General features: G+C 30.9%; 1 protein-coding gene across 3 annotated transcripts in view; it reads right to left on the minus strand.

Moving 5' to 3' along the window:
• Nucleotides 1–19291, minus strand: part of LOC106715212 (homeotic protein distal-less) — an 85650-nt gene that overhangs the window by 39584 nt on the left and 26775 nt on the right. The window lies entirely within an intron of this gene.

The following is a 19291-nucleotide window of genomic DNA, read 5'->3' on the forward strand; positions in this document are numbered from 1 at the left end:
CAAAATTACATATTTAAGTAATGAATTAACTTGGCACGCGTTAAAAAGGTCTCGATCGTGTGTCGAAGGGAACTTGGTCGGTTTTTCGCTTTACCAAATATGGGAGCGAAAGGTCATCACTTTGTAGGGAATGTCATAACGTGGAATCAATTTGCATCACAGTTATGACATGTTGACCGATAAGTCAGTCTTTTAAAATATAATTAAGATTATATATATTACTATCTTACTAATATTATAAATGCAAATGTTTAGATGGCCGGAACGGCTGAACGAATCTTGATGAAATTTGGCACAGATGTAGAACATAGTCTGGAAGAACACATAGGCTACTTATTACGTTTTTTTATTTCCGCGCGGACGGAGTCGCGGGCAACAGCTAGTGTATATATTTATACAATTATGACACGTTAAGTAGATAGGAAGCCAGAGAAGTTGCCGAAGTTTCAGTTTTCAGTTTACATAGATGTTTTTTTATCAATTGATTAATTAATTTATACATTTATGTACTTTTTACTCATAACGATGCATAACTTCACTTAGGCAGGCTTTATTTTTATCTGTTCGATGAAGATATTTTAAAAAATACACCAGCCACACCCCGCTAAATTAAATTGTGGCCATCACGGCCAACAGCGCATCGGCTACGTGATATGGTTAATTTATAAGGTTTATCCCATTGTTAATTGTTATTACGGAGGTTGGGTTAACCTTTTTATCACTTTTGAATTAACACTTTAATTGGTACTAGTATTCAAGAATATTGTTTTTGTTTTCAAACCCCTGTAGAGTATTCAATGATCATGCGATGTGTTTTACTTTGTTAGTTACATTTCTAGTTTAATTATATTCCTACGGGTGTTATGACAAACATTCAAAATTTAGGACATTAAGAACTATAGCTTAAAAAACTATATGTGGGATAGAGGAGTATGCTTGACCCTGACGTTCCAAATGAAAACGAGTCCTATTACGTAATTTGTTTAAGTAACAATGTAACATATAGGATGTTTAAAATTGCTTTAAATACCGACTCAAGCTAAGGCATGTTTCAGTATTAAACAATTTTATTGCGTTTAGTAACGGTAGGTGCAAAATGCATTCATCCGCGCGCATCTTTGGCTATTAAATATATTTCTGTAACATGTGTGGGAAGTCCATTAGTAACAGACTTTATGTACCTGAAAATTAATAAATTATATTCATTTTATTGCTTTGAAATTGTGACGTTTAATTTTCATTTAATTGTTGGTTGTGGGAGATTATTAGTAGAAGTTTTAATGGTGATCGACATTTTTTTAAATTAAAATATTTTTCCACAATAATTCTCTATAATCAAGGTAGTCGATGATTATCATAAATTTGTAAGTACATTAATAGCCAAAAAACATTATGGTCTGCACTATAATAGGAGGTTGTCTATGGTCGATGCGCACGTCACGGTGCGCTGTCAGATACAGTCATAAGTCATGCATTGCTAGAGTTGCCACAAAACATTTGATGGTTTCGTCATCTTGATAACTCTGTATAAGTCATAAAATAGCAACACTAAAAAAAATTGTGGATATTCTTTTCTTGTTTTTAAAGTAATTAACGTCTTTTTGTCTGAGCAACGATGACGTTTGGAAAAATCAAACAACCAACAAATCGAACATCCTTGTTGGGGCTGTCTTTTTCTTTTATTTTTTGTTTTTGCAAAATTATTTTAATTTCAATTGAAATTCAATTCTCAAATAAGATTCTTAATATAGATTGTACTAAAAACTTAATAAGAAAATTAATTTAAGCGTTTAATACCAATTCAAAATACTCAGAGACAAATGTGCGAGAAGATAAGATACCGTAAGCAAATGCAAATAATAAAAATAATGTAACAAATCATTAAATGTCAATAATACAAGGGGCGGTCGACCTGTTTCGTATATCAATTATTAAAACTCACATACGAATATTGAACAGAAATGTTCACACCCAAAGCAAGATAACTAAAAACAATCACAAGGATTCAATAAAAACTGATTGAATAATTACTTAAGAAGTATGTTTAATTAAATGAATTTCTTATCAAGACATCATATGAATCTTACTAAAATTATAAATGCGAATGTTAGGATGGATGGATGTTTGTTTGTTGGTATTTCCAGAACGGCTCAACGAATCTCGATGAAATCATAGTCAGGAAGAACACATAGGCTACTAGTTAAGTTTTTTTTGGATTCCGCGCGGACGGAGTCGCAGGCGAAAGCTAGTTAATAATAATTTTATCAGCCATGTTTCTCTTAATTCGATAGTTTATTGTTCTACAGTCAAATTATAAACTGACATTTATCTAATTAAATTAACATTTCCTTAAGAATGCAAACTGTTGTTAGTTTATAATATGACTAGTGATATTATAAACTGACGAAATACGAATCGGTAGTATAAGTATCTTCGTATTAAAGTAGCACATGTTATCTACATGCACTCATATTGGATTGAAATGCATTCAAAGTACAGTTCCGATGTTATTCGACGTCAAGGCGGGTCGCGAAACGAGTTCTGTTGACCCCAATTTAACACAAGTGCCCTTATTATGCAACTTAATACAAGGAAATTAAACCTTATGATTTATAAGTAAGTAAACAAGTTTTTTTTATCTTTGTATTTCTCTTCTTACTTAATAAATACGCGGTAGTAAACTCCGTTGGTCTATACGACGTAAAACTGTTTCATAGAGTATAGACTTTCAACAGATTATCGCTTTAGAGGTGGTACTCTGACAGTAAATCCAAACTGTACCGCTATATTTGGAGAAATAATATCGGGTCTTGGAGCTCTTAAATACGCATTTTATGTTACTTACAAATTAAATATTTGGAAGCTTTCCAAGTTTACTAGATACTGGATATAATTTGTAGGTACTAAATCTATAGGATAGAATACTATGAAGTTGCTAGTGATGAATTGGAATCTAGATTATCCCCTTCGTACTACGAGTACACTTTACTAGGAGACGATGAAAAAAAGAAATGATTTTCCGAGTATTTAATACTCGGGAATCGAGAACCGCTGCATATCCATACACACGGAGACACGGTGTCGAGCACAGACGTTTAGTTCTTAGGAGGCTACTAAAGTATATACAACACATTTGTATTGTTGGAAAAGCGACGGTAAGTAAACGTTGTTTGCCTTGAGGCAGCAACGAATGCCCTCCGTCCTATTCGTACACACGTGAATCAAGTATTTGCATCCTTTTCTTGTTGTTACGCAAAACAAGGCGTATTTTAAAGAATGTCGGAACCTGCTTATATTGATGTTTGTACGTTTTCAAATACTGCAGCGCTTGTGTCTATCAAATCATCATTACAAGAAAGAGTTCTTCTAGAAATCAAGTTTAAAGCATAGTTTACATTTTTCATCCTAGACTCAAAACTGGCCATTTCTTGCTTTTTCCTGATAGTATGGACAACGGGTAGAGTGTTTAATGAGTGTGGATGAATAAATTGATACACTAGCTTAAAGAAAGATGTTTGGATGAATAGCTTGCGTGAAAGATGCAGCAAGAACATGACTAATAAAGAAGTAAACATGTACAAAATAAGAGAATAACAAAGTAAACATAAAATAGAAGTAGAAAGTTGATTTTGTTAGAACCGTACGACAAGCATATTGATAGTAAATCCCTAACAAATGTAATAAATATAATCAAGTATTCATTTTAATTGCAGGAAACATACAACTACATTTGCAGTTTTGTATTCATCATTGCACACAGATACACACGTTGATTCAAGCGTGATAATTCTCTGATGCACGTACCGACAGCAAAACGTGTTTTTTATTATTTTAATTTGAAGCAGGAAAAATCTTAGTAATGTTAACTATATTCAAAACAATAATCTTGATTGACATGTTGTACGGAACTCAGAATTAAAGAAAAAATCGTCGGACTTTGACATTTGACCTTCACTAAACAAAAAAGTTAATAACATTAAGTTAAAAATGTCTCAAAGCGAGCTACTATAATCGGTTATAACCACCATCAACCTGTCCTTATAGGGTCAGTGCATTATGTACTGATCTTCCATACATCTTTACCAGCAGTCATATCTGAATTTATCCCCTTCTTATACATATCTTCTTTCACACAATCCATCCATACTTTCTTTGGTCTTCATATACCTTTGTAGCCATCCAAATTTAATCTTATTACTTTTTTGTTTATGTTATACTGAAGATAAAAAAATAGAATTAAAAAATCAACCATGACAAGATTAAGACAGAAACTACAACACAACGTCAAGAAAAATACAAACCATTGCAGATACACCTGAACCCCACGAAAACAGGTACAAGTCCAGTAACCATCGTTTTGATTATCAAGGTTAAATATTTATGTGACTTTTGCTAACGCTACATATACAAGTCATAATGAAATGCATCTAGGTCCAAGTTAAAAGTTGCAAGATGGAGAGTGACGCAGGGCAGTGATAAAGCCATTTAATATTATAATATTACCTATATACCAACTGTAGCATTAAAAGATGCCGCTACAAAATAGATTCAAAATCAAAAGAAATAACGGATTCCGACTCTGTTTTAATTCCTGTTATTTTCATTATCTTTACATCTTAATAAGAATTTCTGAATGTAATTATAATAAAAACTTTTTTTACATTGTTGTAATAACAACTATCCTAATGATGAACTAAATAAAAAACTTTTTTTTGGATATCTTTTTATTATCTTTTAATTTATTCATTAAGAACTGTTGTGGTTTAGTAAAAATTTAAAGCACAGTTGCTTATTTTTTTTAAAATGCCGTTCTCATTTTATCTACGCATTTTTCAGGAAGCAAATTAGAAACTTTTTTTTATTTCTAATTAGTTCTTAATTTTTTGTGCATTACTTACACCAGTATACAACGAAAATTCATAAACGACACATAAATTTAAACATTATTATGATTAAAAGCACAGCTTGCGTCAACTGGTATCTATAATGATCATTTTATTTAAAAAATTAAACATTGTGCAAATTGAAAAATGGGGAGTTACGATTATGTACACAGGAACCATAGTATGATGGCCAAAAAAAAATCAAATCAATAATAATAAATTAATAATGTGTACCTACACATTTTATATAACGTAACATATTACCTACAATATATTCGTGTAGTTATTTATTAGTTATTATTCATGATAATAATTTCGTTATTTATAAAGTTTCTTAATTTGCTAACGTACTCTGTAATACTCCGAAAAAATTACACTATCTTAGCCCTTAACCTTTTAACCGCCGCAGATTGATGTTATCGACGTCAACGTGATTAAAAGAATATGTATCTTTACCCTGAAATATGTATCACTAAACTTGATTCCTATAGTGATATGAGTGCTTTGTTATTTATTTGTTAAAATTTATTTCTTATCTGTAATATGGCTGTTCAGTACCTTAATAAAATAAAATAAATAAAATAAAATCGCATTACGGATGCCTACGCATAACAATATTTCAGTAATCACTACTACTTTCTGGTAATGTCTAACATAAATTTACGGTAAATAGGTTGACATAATATGTCTAAGCTAAAATGTAAGAAACACTGTTTTAAGTTTTTTTTATAGTTATTGCCACTATATTTATGATTAGTTTAATGCTACTTATATATCTAACGTGGTATCCGGCTTAATATTTCCGTTTTAGACACAGATATAGTTGTAATTTGAACATTGGTTAACACATACAGACGAAAGAATGACACAAATTATATACACATATACGAGTACAGTTTAGATTTTTTTAAAGAAGTATGACAAAATGTTGGGTAATGGAAACAGATTAAGCAATTTTATATCATGAAAATATCTTTATATTCATATGTTTAGGAATAACATTAAAAAATATTTTTTATACTGTCAGATTCAAGGCACTTCGGTGGCTAACAGTAAACGAGTGGCGATGTTTTGACTCGCAACCAGCGATATGGAACACTTTTTGTGCCGACCCGACATTTCCGGGCCGTAATCATACGAACATGACATACGAACGGCTGATATGCCTTCACCTCGAAACAACTTTAAAGTAGGCCTGATGGTAAAAATTTAAATTTCGATAAGAAATTCCATTTGTGAAATCTAAACTTTAAATTATTTTTTAATTTTGGAACGCTATTTTTTTAATGACGAATAAATTTATTAGTGGCCAGTATGTTTACTTTTACCCGGTACTCTGTCCGCGTGGAATTAACAAAAAACTTAATTAGTAGCCTTTGTGTTCTTTCAGACTGCTCTACATCTATACTAAATTAAAACATTACTATTTATAATATTAGTAAAAAGTAAGATAAATCTTCGTACTTTATGCGTAAAAGTAAAAATTATAACTTGCAATCTTAAAACTTATAATATTTGTCGTTATTGGTTTATAAACCTTATAATATTAATTTCGTAATATCAAATGAAAAATACTTAACGATTAGTATTATATAAAAACTGTTTATTTAAAAAGAAACTGAGTCTTTACTCTTTATACTGCAATGGTTTTTATTTCTCCTAAATGTAAAAATAACGCTTCTCAGAATAAGGCTGATTGCAACAGAATGGAAAAACCCCAAAAATCTCCAGTAGCTTTACTTTTAAGTGTCCGAACCGTTCACATTATTATCATCCGAGTCTTCTTTGGAATAAATTATTTTAGACTAGCGCTAACCCGCGACTTCGTCAGGGCCGAATTAAAAGTAGCTTATAATATTCTCGCATAAATTTGCTACCTTTCCGACAAAGTCCCGTCAAAAACAGCACGTCGTAGATAACCCAGAACAAACTCGGAATTGTTGACAGACAGACAAATATTTTAAATATTTGGTTTTTCGTTATAATATATATTATAGTATATATAAGATTCTTTTCAATTCAATCCTGCTATCTTGTTAATATGTATAGATGATAGTATGTTCTCGAGTTTATTTTTTAATTTCAACTACGAGTAGCAGTTGCTCGCGACTTCGGTATTAACAACCTAGTAATTAATATAGCCTATATCAACCGGGAATAATAGAGCTTCCCAACGGTGAAAGATTTTTCCATATCTATTAAGTAGTTCCGGAGCCTATTCAAAGCAAACAAACCTCTCCTCTTTATAAAATTTTTGGTATAGATTTATATAACATATAATTCAGAACGTTAAGTTTTTTCTACATTCTGTGCATCTCAGCAAAATTGTTGGTTTATAACTGGAAAAGACTCGTATATTTTACAAGGATTAAGCGTTGTTGCAGTAAAAAGAGAGACATCAATAATTCATTTACTAACATAGACCTAGCTTAGGCTATAAAATGTAATATTGGTTTTTTCATTATACTAGAGCTAGTAGCAATTTTTTATTGAATGACAAAACTCTAATCAGTATCACATGTTATGTAACTATATTATGTAAATTATTTCTCTACAAAATAAAAAAGAAAGTTTTTAAGAATAACCATCACATTTAACAACAAAGGAATCTTTGCGGGATCAAACAGAAATGCCCTATGCTAATAATATTCAAGTTACAAGATCATCGTTAAAACAATTTATGCTCTAAACTCTAGGTAACAAAGTCCATAATCATTTATATGTGTAGGTAAGTTGCATCATTTTATAATTTCAAAGTCTTTATCGTTGAAACTCATCAGGTATATTACCTATAAAAATTAAAATACATAATTTAGTGTTCTATTTAAACATGTACATTTTTCATATTTTTCTATATAATTTATTTTTTATCGAGTATACGGCGAAAACAAAACTCCATGTGCCAGTTTAAATTTAAATCGTTTGTTTTTAAAAGCTATATTTAGATGTTCTCGATAATATTTATACAGCATAACCTCCTTAAGTGAAATAAAGTTAAAAATAAATATATTCCGAAATATGCAGTTTCAGTGAAACTTTTAATGCTCAACAGAATGAATTTTAGACTGTATATAGTTTCAAAAGAAATACCTCACAAAATATAATTAATTGTTGAACAGAACTTGCATTGCTCGAGTAAACCATTAATTACCTAACGAAGTAGTTACGAAGATGCATTAGCTATTTTTCCGCACATCTATGCATCCGTTGTCTCGTCAAATAAACAAATAGACGGGATTATAAAACTGTTAGAATAAACTAAGACGAGTATAAAACTGCATGATTGTATTTTCCCTTGGCACCGCAGCTCGGCCAGTTTTTATAAGCTTTCCTACCTACTAATTCATGCAGCGAGACGACTGCGGTGACTATAAAGGTACCAGCTTACGGATATCCGGTGGGACCAAGCGTGTTTTATGTAGTGAAAAGTTTAGTAAAAAAGACTTCAACGCACATCGTGCTACAACCGAACTCAATATTCGATTTTAACACATTATGGCTTATAAAATATACTTTTAATACAGTTCCTTTGAATTTAGTCAATTTTAAGTTGTTACAGCAATTTAAATATAAATTATTTACAAGGATTTGATAAATCACACAAAGTAATTAATGTAATCTTGTGATCGCTTTTATCGATTGATTGTTAGACACTTTATTTGCTGTAAAAGTCTGGTTTTAAAGTTTTATACAAGCTTTTTTTGATTAACAAACTAATTAAAATGAACTTGCAAAAATGTAAATAATGAAAGTATGAATATTAAAAATATTTTCAGAAAAAATTCTTAAGACTTGACAACGTTAATCTAAGATTTTAAACTTGATATAAGTATAGTACTCTTAATGTATTCATGATTTTTATAAATATTTATTTTATTCCATAATTATAAAGGAAACAATCTGATAATTTATAAAAACAAAAAAAATACACGTCAATACAGTGACGTGTATTTTTTTTTTGTTTCAAAATCTTTTTATGCACATTGTAAATTATGTTACAGATTACAATGCATTAAATTATAATAAATAAGCTTCGTTGTGACACAAAACTGTATTAATTAGTTTTTTTTTTTAATTTAAAATCAAGATATAAAAGAAAAGACGCAATTCTTCAATCAAATGTCTTGAACGCGGTGGATTATTTTAATTGACAACGTCATAACGTCCTACAAAGCTTCGCACCCTTTTTAGCAGTTTTAAGCTTACTTGACAGACGCGCTGTCGGATTTAAGTAAACAAATTAGTTACTCATGTTGGAATTTAACAAAAACTCTTCAGTAAATCGCGCAACTTGTTAAGAATAAATGTATGAGAATTGCATTTAATTTTGTATTTTTTATTATTTATACTTTTTATTTTTTCTCTACTTTTCTCTTAATAAAATTTTCAAATGATTAACAATAATAAACAATACAAGTTAACAACAGCATATAAGTTATTTACTAAGTTAAACTAAATTGATTACTAACCGTTGGTTTCTGAGATTAAAATCTCTAGACATTTTATACAGGGATTTTAATCTCAGCAACCAACGGTAAGTCCTTACATAATTATTTTTACTATGGTAGAGAAATCTTTATCGTCCACTATTTCAGTATAAAAAAATAGGAAAATTTTCATGGGATTTATTCTTTATTGGAAAATTACTTTTACAGTAAATTATGTTAGTGTAGTATCGTAACCGCTTAAGTTTTACTTAACGAAAATCACAAAAAAATATATTTATAATGTAACATTTAACGGAGTCACAAAGTAGTTCTTATCGTTTGTATTGTTGAAATTAAAAAATAATTAACCGATATGGTCACCCTACCGCCTCTATCCAAAGATTAGCATACAATAGGCAGCCGCACGTCCTTGACTAACCGTTATCTATCTATCTCGCATCTTCCTACTCTATGCCTCCCCAAGTGCCCACAGAGTATTATAATGTTTTTTTTTTAATTACAAAGCGCTGAAATGAAGACATTCACCTGAGCGGTAACAATGTTTTTGATACATTTGAAACTTGATAAAATGTTAATTCATTTGAATTTACGCATTTAATTAACATTATAAAAAATTATGTTACACTCCAGTGATAGAAGTAGTTGTCGAATAGCAATAAAAACTTATATAGATCCTTCTCATTTTCTTTATAAAAAACAGAGACAATAATATTTTGAATTGATGTTTCGACAGCAGAATATAAGTTAATCTCATTTTTACTACTCAATTTCCATCAACCGCATTCAGAGACATTTAACGGTCAATTAATCTGTTACTTAGTGTAGGTTACTCAGTTACTTAGTAGCTTTACAATGAAAGAAGATTTTATAAATCTTGTAGCATTTACTACGCCTACCGCAGCCTATTTGCTTAATAAATATGATAAGAGCCAGTCTATATTTATCTGCGATTAAAATCAAACGTTATGTCGTCGCTCCAGTATAATCTAGCTGCTGCATTTATCTCCCGTTTTCATCGACGATCAAAAATCAGGTCGCGTCGCCATCGAATCCCTGACCGGCTTAGAGTTACGGCTTTTATTAACTACGGGATATTGGTAATCTTGCAGATCGAAAGATTTGCTCCGCTTGCCACTTGTCGGTTCGTATCAGTTTATATTTTTTATTAACCAACAACTGAGGTGTTGGAAGTATAAAATAAAGTGTTTGCTGTTTATTTATTTGACGTTATTATCAAGATAAAATTTATTTAAAACTTTACAGCGCCTTTTGCGTCCTCTTTCATTTTAGTTTTTCTTACTGATGGTGCTTTAAGACGCTATTTCTAGTTAATATTTAAAACAATAGGATCTTATTAAATTATTTTATATATTAAATAATTAGCAGTTTAACAGTAGTAGCATTGGCCGTCCATTTACATATGTTCATTTATCTAACATTTATTTTGCGGTGAAGGAAAACATCGTGATGCAACTTGCACATATCGAAATAGAACTCCAAAGATATGTGTGAAGTCAACCAACTTACACTCGGCCAGGGTGGTTGGCTGTGGTTTAGTCACTCCAACTTTGGTAAGCATTGAGCCCCTCGATGGGGACATGTATTAACTGATGATGAAACAATAACAAACACTACGAGTCATTTGAATAACATATATTCTTCATGTAAAAGATATGAACATAGTTGTGTATGATTTCATCATTTTTTTCTTTTTTCCCCTCAATTTCTTTTACCTTTTTTCTTACAGACTTGGAAATACGAGTTAAAGCCGATTGTTTAACTGTTATATTAAAGAAAACAAAAGTCAATATCGCCAAATATAACCACGGTACTGGAACCGGTTGAAACGTTGAGCTTCTCAATAAAACAGTAATTAAATCAAGTTTTAAAACGTACACAAAACAAGAGAAATACCAAACTTGTGCGAACCGTTTTAATTTACTAATTTGTAATTGAAAATAGTTTTTAAAAGAAATTAAGCACAGCGAAGTAAATTTGTAAGTGCTGAAGTATTTTTATTATATGAGATTACAATCGTATTTCACATGATTTTAAGCAGCCAACCATAGACATCTAGGTTGATAATTTTTTGTAAGTACTCTTTTTTTCAATTATGGAAATACTTTAATGCTTATAGCATTTCACTGCATTCCTGGTTCAGGTAAATTTTGTAAATTTAATTAAAATTACAAAGATTTTATAAGCACATTAATGTCATGAATAATTAAAAAGAGAAAGCAAAAGTTTAGCTAATACGACGCTAGTTTGATCGTTCGTTGCGTTCGCCAAGTTTAATTTCTGTCGTTCGAGAAGTTAATAGAAACTTTATACTTCCAGTCGTTAAGTCGAGGGAAAACTTTATTTTAATTAGACCCTCCGTCGAATACTACGGTAATTAAAAATAAATTATATTCAAATATTAAGCGCAGAAACAGAAGCTACTAAGATTTGTTGCTATTTTATAATAAAAAAGAATTATGCAGTAATTTCCTTTGTCACTTTATATTTTTGTAAACAAAAATCTAGAGTGACATGATTTTACTTATATACCTTTACAATTAATTACCTTAGTGTTTTAAATAATTTAAGGCCATGGTCAATACCCAAAGGAAATAAAGCCGTATTGATACCTACATATCTGTACAAGTTCTTCTCAAACTTTGGATTCTAAAAATCCTTAATACCACTTTAACGTAATTTTTTACTCTAACCTTACAATCAGTAAGATCGCATTTAGTTCAATGTCTCTATAAAAAAAATTTCTTGCAATTTAAAAAAAATAGACAAATTGATTTAAAGAAAAGTATCAAGGTGATTCAGTGTCTTCTAGGAATGTTGCATTGATCGATCAGTATGTCCGAAGGCGATTTCGTGACTCGAGCCATGTTTTTTATATCGAAATGCTCCTTAAATAGTAACAAGGATTTTTTTCACTTCGGTAAAAGACAATAGTCGTATCCTTGTAATTGTAACATAAATCGGGTATTTATTTTTCTTTTGAGTAAATATTTATTCGAAATAAAAACTTATTCTTAATCAATTCTAAGCAAAAGAACATATAATGTAACTCGGAATACGTGGTTTAACTATACGAATAACTAAAAACTAACTAACAAAACCTCTAGAGAAGTAAATAACAAGAATTAATAAAATTTGTTTATTTTTGTATTTGATTGTACCATTGAAATACTTTCGAGGACATTTATTTCCTACCCATTTCGGGAAAAAAAATCATTTGACGAATACAATTGAATTGGGTAGAAAACTTGATATAGCAATATACATATGTAGTAATTTAATAGTGACAGTTTGCTGTAAGATATTCGATTGTAAGTGGGAAGTGAATTTAATTCCTTGACTGCTGGTTATTAGTATTTAGTGGCAGGTAGTAGTTGCGTAGTGATAGTGTAAGATAAGCTGATGTATGACGGCGCCACTTGCCCGGGGCTTGTTAGTGTTTAGTACTAAGTGGTCCCGGCTAAGTACAGTTATGTAGACAAGTGCTGACAGGAAGTTTTGTAGGGACAACAAACTTGATACTTGACTAGTATTTATAAAATTAATGAAAACAAATTGTTGATTAAATGTTGCAGTTAGTTTTTAAAAATAGGTAATTCTTGATTGTTATACACGAAATTCGTATTTATAGAATAGAAAACAGAAAATTACTGTAAATATTAAGAGAAAATTAAACATACACTTCAAGTTATATCTTCGATATCAAAACGTCTTAATTGAAGTAACATATTTTATGTTACTTTACCGTTTGTTTTTACATCGCTTTGTTTACTAACTTAGAAAATTTTATTTATAAGAAGACAACAGACTCGGTACAAAAGATACTTTTCATTGAATATAAAGTAATTTATCTTAAAAAAATTATAATTCTCTAGTGAAACCGACAATTTCCCTGATGTTATTACCTGGACTTGTTTGTACAGCGCTACTGGCGTTGATTCCCGCATCACATGGGCGTTACGCTAAGTTCACACGGGGGTAGAACTGTGCACCAGAGCAGTAAACAGTGAAGTACTGCTATTGTCTGAACGCACAATCATTGTCAAAACTGCACTGTTCTATCTCAACACATGCGTTGAAGCTAAAGAGATTTTAATATAATTCTTGTCATAGAGTGGACTTCACGAGCAATTTTACTTCTTACTTAATATAAATGCGAAAATTTATAGTTTGATATATGGGAGTTTTTAGAAGGTATCTCACTAACGTCTTAACAGATCTCGGTGAAATTTAGCATAGATATAGAACATAATATGGTCGAACACAGAGGCTACTAATTAAACGGCTATGTCTCAAGTCTCAACAACTGAACCAAAACTCTATCGGTAGTGGAATGTTTTGAGTGTATGGTTTGTTCCGAAATGTACAGTATTATATTCTGCTGTTCTGCATTCGTGTGAAAATAGCATTATATATTATTCACAAAGAACTATTCATTATTTATTCATTACATTCATTCTCAGGTCCGGACGTGGTGCGTAATCGTAATGAAATCTTATGAATACCTCAACCGATACAGCTCAGCTATGCTGTTCAAACAAAACATATACATGTCTTGTCTGTATATAACTTCAAACTTTCGTGGTTTTTACAAATATAATGTTCGTAAGAAACGGGATTCTTACCACGATTAGGCTGTTTGAGCTCCCGATATTTCGGCACAGTTGCATGCGCCATGTTCACGGGTTGACTGACCCGTGAACATGGCGCATGCAACTGTGCCGAAATATCGGGAGCTCAAACAGCCTAATCGTGGTAAGAATCCCGTTTCTTACGAACATTATGTCTTGTCTGCACTAATAAATATATTGTAAAAATGTATTCTAACCATTTTAAGGCGTCGCGTTAAGTTATACGTGGTTAGAGTTAATTCCTACTTGCCTTATATCAATTCAACTCAAATAAAATACACTTTAAGACGATATGCAATTGTTTAAAATTTCGCATAGAAAGAAGATTGGAAAACAATGTAATGGGGATTTGAAGGTGACCTTTAGAAGAAAATTATATGAATAATTTTAGTGGTATTTTGTACTATAGGAAAATTGGTACTGCAAGATTAAACGTGTGGGAACTAAGAAGTAAAGGCGAATGTATCACATTGTTTATCAATTTGTTGTTTTTTACCTAAAACAATAAAATTAGAACGGAACGATGTCTCTTAATGAAAGTTAATTGGTCGACAATTGAAAACAATTTTTCAATTTAGAATCGTTTTATTTAGAAACGCGGTCTCCCCCTTTGAAGATACCTGGGAAGGGTTACGAATCCACAGAACTGTACGATGCTTTATTTCGATTTAGTTTTGTCAGATTTTTAAAGATGTCTTTAATAACACCAATAAAGTAAATAAGTTAAAAATATCTTCCGAAATGATATTCCTTTTTAATTTCTAACAAAACTAGCTGTGACCCGAGACTCCGTCCATGTGGAATATGAAAAAAATAATTAGTAGTCTATGTGTTCTTCCAGACTATGTTCTACATCCATGCCAAATTTCAGCGAGCTACATGCATTCGTTCCAAACCTTGTAACAAACATACATCCATCCATCTAAACATTTGCATTTATAATATTATTACTATTGAGTAGGGCGCCTCAATTTTGACTGAATAAGCTTAGAGATAACTTTAGGAAAAACATATCTAATTTACCTAATACATTAAGAAATTTTATATTGAAAAATGCTTTTTGAACTCTTTATCAAAGAACATCCCAGGTGAAAATCCAGATGACAAGCTATAGTCATCGTCGATAAAAGTTCAGACAGTATCTTTTTAAGATGTCAGTGAGTCACAAAGGCGCGGTAAGACCTCAATCAAAGCCTAACAAAAAGACAGGAGCCGCCACTTTAACGGAAGCCGATATATATATTTTTTATTCATATCATGCTTTTATTTTTTTCTATAGCAATTGTACTGAAACCGCAGAGTCATGAGATTTGACGAGCGGCCATTGGTTGACGGTTGAAGTTTGACAGCCAATCGGGGACTGGATCTCGAAATTCGAAAGTCATCTCAACTAACATTTGATCTGATGACATTGCATTTTACTACTTACGACGTAATTGGTTACCGTCTATGTGGTCCTCTCTATACCTCATCTAATCTTGAAACGTATTTACATAGATAAACTGCAGATATATAAATCTACACCACAGGACGTAAAGTTAGAAAACTTTTAAGTTTATACATTCATAATACAATGATATGTTATTCCCATTAAAGCATTGTCAACTACCTTATCGGAATCTTTTTAAAGATTGATCATAACTTTCTTCTTAAGTAATTTCCGCCGATCATTTAACAAATTAGTCTAAATCCTATTCGGTGATTAAAGAAGCCACACTAAACTAGGAACCAAATAAGTGTGTTACAAAAATTTTAAGTTTGTTGGTTCTCAAAAACAAACAAGGATCTATTTAATATCGAATTTTTTTCACCTTTAATAATTTTGCATCAAATAGAATTCTACATCATCTCTGTTAAAAAAATAACGCAAAAATTAATCTGATCTGTTTTATCGTGAACTAATTATTTTAATTATCGAATACACATGGATAAAACAGTCAGGCGGGAACTTTAAAAAGTTAGATGTCGGCACATTGAGGTGGTTGGTACACTTTGTACATTCGTCACAGCACCTCATTCGTGTTGTAATTCGAATTAACCCACGGTAGTCGCTGTGTGACGACCATCCATCATCATTTCGTTCTGACATGACGGTACCGATGATCACAAATGGGATTTTTTTGTATCGCGCCTCACCATTCGATTGTAGTGTGCGGTCGCCCTTTTCATTCGAGCCTTTCATTTTTTTTCTCTAAGAAACAACAGTTATATTATGTGAACCGTATTAATTTAGTATCGGTAGTAGGTTTATTTACTGTTACATCACACTTCATTTGTACTTTTATGATCTAAATATAAATGATGCTAGGTTTTGCTAAAAATATTGTATATACTTATGAATGCTCAGTACTTAATCTATTTATTTATGGCGTCAGTATTTTATAATAGCTACTTTCCCGTCGAAAGGTCGCCAAAATCGGTCCAGCTATTCAAGAGATTACCCAGAACAAATGCAGCCCTGTGGATAGACATACAGACAGACAAAAAAAAAATAGATTCTAGATACGAAATGTGATTTTTTTTTTCTATATTACACACACATTAGCCACATGCGAGTAAGACAATAATAATAAAAATAAAATTCTAATTTTAAAGAGAAATATTTTGTAATAACGCAACTTCAAAAAAATGCGTGTATGCGTGTATGCTTATTCATGTACTGACATTTGGATACAAGATAACCTTAAAATCTCAATTCGCAGAAAGATATTCCCATCAAAGTCGAACAAAACCGTGTGAGAGAACATGTTTCGTCACAGACATGATTATATGTTTTGCTAAATAATGTCAGAACATGTGTAACCGAATAGAACAAGCATACGTAATCATATTAATCAAGCCCAATCAAACGTGCAACTTTTTCTTAAACGCATTTGACCTTATATGCTTAATCCGTTAATGATTTCACTATTTAAAAAAAATGCAACAAAACCTCAGTACTTACTGGGAATTGCAGAATAAACAATACATCGTAAAATACACCTATAGACAAATATCAAGATTAATGTTGCTAAGAATCACATTTTAATAACTCTTATAGTGAATGGGATAGGGTTGATTATTCTTTAATTAGTGAACTTGATTAATAATGTTCCCCATCTGACGATTAGATCGTCAGAGCGTGCGAGAAAGAGAGGGTCAGTAGAGGTTCTATTACGTTTTTTACCCATTTTTAATATGAAATCGAATCGAACGATAGAAATGTACGACTCAATAGTAAAGAGACATCTTATCGATAAAATTCTTTGACTAGTTATTAGCAGTTATACAATTAAATTTAATTTTTCAATTATCTACGCAGATTCTTCCTGCGCCAGGTGTAAGTGGTTGTAAAACTAATTTTTATTTAGGTTTCGTCTATACAATCTATACAATTAATAAAATTGAAGTGTCTGCATGTAATAACAAAAAAAAAATACCTATTTCATACACTTGACATCTGTGTTACATATAAAAAATTCATCTTTTCTGTCTATCTTTATGTCTGTCTGTTCACAAATTCGCGTTTGTTCTCTTCAGATACTTGAGTCAATAGGTTATACTCGTTACAATTTTTATTTTTTTATTTTAATCGATATTGTATATCAATCGATAGCTGCTCTGCACAACACTATAGATCATCGATGCGGGCTCATCAAAGTGCGGCATACAGACAATAACTGAGAAATATTAAATTATAATAAAATTAACTCAGAATTACCTTTTTATACCGTTACTGGGCGCAGTCTTCACGAATTATAGACACGGCATTAATATAATATGGCATTCAGTGCCCATTCAATTAGAACTATGATTTGTATTAAATAGGGTAGAAACTTTTTAACACGTATTTTGAAAATTAGGTAGTAAATAAAGTTTCTATGATTATAACACACATAAAAAAAAAAAAAAATGCAGTCGAATTGATAACCTCCTTCTTTTTGAAGTCGGCTAAAAACAACAATGATATGTAGAAAGTTATTCTGAATTTGAATCTATCTTTTATTGCCAGAAAATAGTGACTCAAAAAATCTTAATTGCCACTTTGTTATTATTTTTATCTAACAGCTATTTAAATAAACATAACAAACATGTTAACTTTCTTTAAGTCGTTAATTTGTTGGTTTATTTAAATTTTGCAGTAATTAAATATTTGCATAATGACATTGCTGCAGGAACAATATATTCATTTAATAGTATTATTAAACTTTAAAACCGTTGTGACTTGAATAAATGTACAGTAATTTTATTACATTTTAACTACATTTTACGAAGATATTTATTTTATTTCATTCGTTTATTTCATTTCATGATTATAATACTAGGTTCCTATGACACTTTAAGCATTTTCTTTTACGATATGCATCTTTGGGATAGTGCAATTATTTTATTTTACTAACTATGAAACGACTTTTTCCCAGCTGTCTAACATTAATAGCAAAAACTATATGCAACCAACGATGTATTTCAATTAAAGGTTAAGTCCCTTTGTGCTGGAAGAAAATATAAAAACTAGGGTCCTTTTTACGATGTTGGTAAAGAAATCTTGCTGATTTTAAGTGCCTGGAGAATAGTTCTAAATAGAGTTTTGTACGACAGAAATCAAACTTAAACAAATGTATTTTTGAAGCTCAAAAACATTATAAAGGAGAAAAAAAAACTATCTAATTATTAACAATTAAAACAATTAATAATCAAGTTTTGGTCATAACCTTTTAAACTAAAAATAAATTATCATAGAAAAATAAATAAAAATTGTCTGTGATGTAAAGGCATGTCTGTTCATTTTATAGTCTATGGTCGCACTGTCTCACGGATAGTCCGTCGGAACGTATGTGATAACGATTATTCATTCTACACGGCGACACATGACGAATCAATCTGTTACGAACGAATCCAATCGGCCGATAGTTTGTTGTTATCTGTGCTCGCTTGGCGGGAAACACTGACGGGAAGAGAAAATGGCCGCCGTAATGCAGCTTTTTTTCATCATCGTAGTATAATAGTAGGAATGGCGCTTTGATTGTTTATTGTATTTTTCAGTAGTTAAATTAATCATATAAGTATAGATGACTAATTTGTATTGTCTTAAAAATTTTACGTCACAGAATGAACGATATTTTTCTTGTTTAAAAAAGACCAAAAATTAACCTCAAAGAACAATTAACGCAGGCTGCGATCGTATTAAATTTCTATTAATCTGTAATCTAAAATATTGTTACCAACACCTTTTTGCGCATAACAATTTGTTTCGATTACACAGTATGTGGTCTACCACAGATTAAATAAAAAAATAATAATTTTCATAGGAATTAAAAATAATAATTATTCT

The sequence above is a fragment of the Papilio machaon genome, chromosome 19, assembly GCF_912999745.1.
Source record: "Papilio machaon chromosome 19, ilPapMach1.1, whole genome shotgun sequence".
Lineage (NCBI taxonomy): Eukaryota > Metazoa > Arthropoda > Insecta > Lepidoptera > Papilionidae > Papilio > Papilio machaon.